The following is a 4203-nucleotide window of genomic DNA, read 5'->3' as shown; positions in this document are numbered from 1 at the left end:
TTTATTTTGAAAAATAGGTCTTTGCTGATTGTAAGTATTATTGGATACTTGTTGATTGCTAGAACCTTGTTGATTGTTGTATGGAACATTTCGGTTATAGTTCTGATTTTGATTGTAGATTGGTCTTGGTGGTTGATAATTATTCTGATAATTATTTCCAGACTTTTGGTTCATGTATGAAACATTCTCTCTTTGTTCCATTGTTGGTTCAATACTGAGACAATCTTTTGTCAAATGTGATCCTCCACACTGCTCACAACTAATTCGTATTGAGTGGATATCTTTAGTCATATTTTCCATTCGTCTCTCGACAGCATCTATCTTTGCAGATATGGAATCAAAGTCATGGCTGCTTTAGATGATCTAACGATATCTTTTTCTTGATGCCACTCATGTGAGTAGGAAGCAGTGTTATCAATAATTTTGTAAGCGTCAGTTGCGGTTTTCTTCATAATGGAACCACCAGCTGCTATATCGATGTCTTTTCTTGTAGTGATGTCGCATCCTTGGTAGAATATTTATACTATTTGACAAGTGTCTAAACCATGTTGTGGACATCCTCTCAATAATTTTCCAAATCTTGTCCACGCTTCATATAGAGTTTCATTTGTCTTTTGTGTGAACGTAACAATTTCTCCTTGAAGTCTTACGGCTTTAGATGCCGGAAAGAATTGTTTAATAAAATTTTCAACTAAGACGTCCCATGTATCAATCGCCCCTTCAGGTAACGAATCTAACCAATCTTTGGCTTCTCCCTTTAAAGTCCAGGGAAATAACATGAGATATATTTGTTCATCCTCCACTTCTCGGATTTTAAATAGTGTACAGATCCTATTAAAGGTACGAAGATGTTCATTTGGATCTTTCTTCGGTGCACCACTAAATTGGCATTGATTAGTTACCATGTGTAAGATTTGTCCTTTGATTTCATAATCTGGCGCATTAATGTCAGGTTGAGTAATTGCGTGACCTTGGCCAGTGCGTTTAGCTCTCATTCGGTCTTCCATAGTTAGAGGTTCCAGATTTTCCATGATTGAATTTGTTGAATCTGAATCACTAGAGGATTCTGATTTAATGGGTTGTTCCTCGACAATCTCCGTTTGAATGATTGGTGGTTCTGGAGGAAAGATTAATGGTTCAGGATCTCTGAATTGTCCCTGAATATCCTCCGGATTCTCAATTGTGAGGTCGGGTTCAAAAAATGGATTATCGAAAATTTGAATTGGAGTACTTGGTCGACTGGATGACGATTCTAAAGAAAAATCAACGGCGACAATATTGGCTAGATGTCTTGATCGAGTTACAGGTGGTGAACGTATGAAAGGTGGTGAACGTTTTGCTCGGTGCATTCACTGAATATCCTATTAGTTATAAAAGATAAAAATTATATAAGCTATCAAACTAATAGACTTTTCTGCTTTTGGCCACATTTCGAATAGCCAAAAGATGTAGCAGGGAGCCAGAACCCTTTAAATCGGAAGCTCACAACCCAGCCACTAACAAATCCATCTATTAATACGAAGCAGAAAATTTTGGATGTTTATCAATTTAACCATTTAATATAATTTTTTGTTGAAATTTAAATAAATTTTAGATAACAAATAGAAAATTCTAAGTCCTAAAAACTAACGCGTCGAGAAATAAGAAAGAAAAAGAGTGCGTCGAAAAACGTCGAAAAATAAAAGGTCGAAAAATAATAGGCGTCAAAAAATAAAAATAAGAAAGTAGCGCGTCGAAACTTAAAAAGGAACTAAAAACTAAGAATTAAAACTTACGTCTAAAGATATTAAAGATTAAAAGAAATTCTATATCCAAAACGGCAATAACTTAAAAAGTACTAAAATTTATAAAACGGCGTCGCAAAATTCTAAAGCACCTAAATCTTAGTCTAAAGAAAAGTACTTAAGGGAAGTAAAACTCACTCGTACTCCCGTCATTGGTGTCGTGTCCATTTCTCATCTTCATTCTATAAAACGAAGTAAATTAAGCAACAAAACGAAAGGACTTAACACATATGTATATACATATATACCACACTACTCCATCTTGCTCAACAATCGTCGTACATCGCTTGTTTGACCCGATTTGAACCCGTAACAATGGTAGCTAATCATTATTACGCGATCACGTCGCATTAATTCGCTAGTACAATGTCTATCTCGCTTGATGATTGCTAAAACAACACAAAACGGTTAGTGCAAGATTAATTCACATAAACACTAGCACTAGTAATTCCCGTTCCGACCCAAAGTCCTACAAGTCCCGCATAAAGCGCACACACAATCAAGTCTAAGTCTAGGCACCTATCTCAAGTCACCTAAATCCCTTAGACCATGCTGTGATACCACTTGTAACAACCCGACCCATTATACAACCGAAAACTGACCTAAAAAAAATTGAAGCAGGCCTGTCCAGGCAGGGTGTGCGGCGTGCACACCCTTCCTGTGCGCGGCGCGCACAGGGCCTGGCAGCCCGCTGTCCGGTTTGGTCATTTTTCAATTAAAGATCACCCACTTCCTGACATAATTAGATGAAACGCTTTTCACAACATGTTCTAATATGAAGAACTCATACGATACAAACATAAAATAAGTTTTACAAAATGGGGCCCACATCGACCGTTTTACGAGTTTCATACAAAAGTTTGAGTTACGACCACACTAGTTTAAATTCCAAACGACACTATGAGCATGGTGTTTGGGGTTAAACTACCCAAATCTCTGTCAAACTCCAAAAGCTATAACATCCAAAAGCATCTCCTAACAACAAGCGGGATCTCTAATCCAATCGAATGCTCTTACCCTTATCAACGTCGGAGCCTATAAAAGATAAACAACGAGAGGGTAAGCAAAGCTTAGTGAATGCAATAATTATACATATGTGATGTGCGTAGAGGTGTATACGAAATAGTTATATTTTTACTACAAAATACTATTAAATACGATACAATTTTACACAAGTTATTTATTTATTTATAGAGTGGATATACCTAAACCTTGCTACAACACTTATAGGCAGTGTACCTAATCGTACAGTAGTGTAGTTTTTAGTAAGTCCGGTTCGTCCACAGGGAACTCGCCAAGTTTAACGCTATATTTTTTAAAACTATATTTGTAGATATATAAATATATATAAGTAGTATTATTATTATAAATAAAAGGGGGTTTTACCGTTTAATGATCGGTTTGTCGATTTTAAAACTTAAGTCGCAGTTAAAACCTAATGTAAAATATTAAAAATAAATATAACTTAATTTTAAGCGTAAAGTAAATAACGATAATGAAATTGCGATAAAAATGCGATAAATAAAATGACGATAAATAAAATTGCGATAATTAAAAAGTACGATAATTAAAAGTGCATTTAAATAAAATGACAGTAAATAAAAGTGTGATAATTAAAAGTGCAATTAAATATGAAATAAAGGAATTATGCTTATTTAAACTTCCATAATCATGATGTTCGACGTGTTGTTTTTAGTTTAGTACCATGGGTTAATTGTCCTTTGTCCTGGATTATTTGATATGTCCATACGGTTTTGTCCATAATAGTCCATCAGTCATAAATATAAAGTGTGAGAGTCTTCGTCAAATTATCCTTATACCCGAAGTCAAATATTCCAACTAATTGGGGATTCGAATTGTAACAAGGTCTTAATACTTTGTTTAATGAATACACCAGGTTATCGACTGCGTATAATCCAAGGTTTTATTACTTTGTTAACAATTACACCAATTACCCTTGAATGTAATCCACCCCCGTTTCAACTAGTCCATTAACTATTAATCCAGTTCCGTGTCCGTAAAATGAACAATTATTGGTATTTATAGATATCCCGCCCACCGTACCCAGTCAAGCGTATGTGGTTATATATAAATACGTCAAATTATAAGTCTATATATTAAATTAACGAGGTATCATTTAGTTAATATAAAGCCCATTAATAGCCCATAGTCTAATTTCCACAAGTGTCGTTCTTTTATCCAAACCCCAATTATGGTACAAAGACCAATTACCCAATTTTAATATTTAGCCCAACATAACAATTACTTCAGCTTAAATAAGCATAATAATAACTTAGCTACGAGACATTAATTTAAAAAGGTTGAACATAACTTACAATGATTAAAAATAGCATAGCGTTACACGGACAGAATTTCGACTTACACCCTTACAACATTCGCTAACATTCCCTTATTATTA

The 4203-nt window shown here is 34.7% G+C and overlaps 1 non-coding gene across 1 annotated transcript; it reads left to right on the top strand.

Annotated features, from left to right (window-relative positions):
* The first annotated feature begins 540 nt into the window (after nt 1-540).
* LOC139869726 (small nucleolar RNA R71) lies at nt 541-647 on the top strand. The gene has a single exon (XR_011766309.1). It is a non-coding gene; the product is annotated as a small nucleolar RNA R71 (small nucleolar RNA).
* Nucleotides 648-4203: the final 3556 nt, after the last annotated feature.

The sequence above is a fragment of the Rutidosis leptorrhynchoides genome, chromosome 9, assembly GCF_046630445.1.
Source record: "Rutidosis leptorrhynchoides isolate AG116_Rl617_1_P2 chromosome 9, CSIRO_AGI_Rlap_v1, whole genome shotgun sequence".
In the NCBI taxonomy this organism is placed as follows: domain Eukaryota; kingdom Viridiplantae; phylum Streptophyta; class Magnoliopsida; order Asterales; family Asteraceae; genus Rutidosis; species Rutidosis leptorrhynchoides.
The sequence above is the reverse complement of the archived record's forward strand: the minus strand, read 5'-3'. Positions and strand labels throughout refer to the sequence as shown.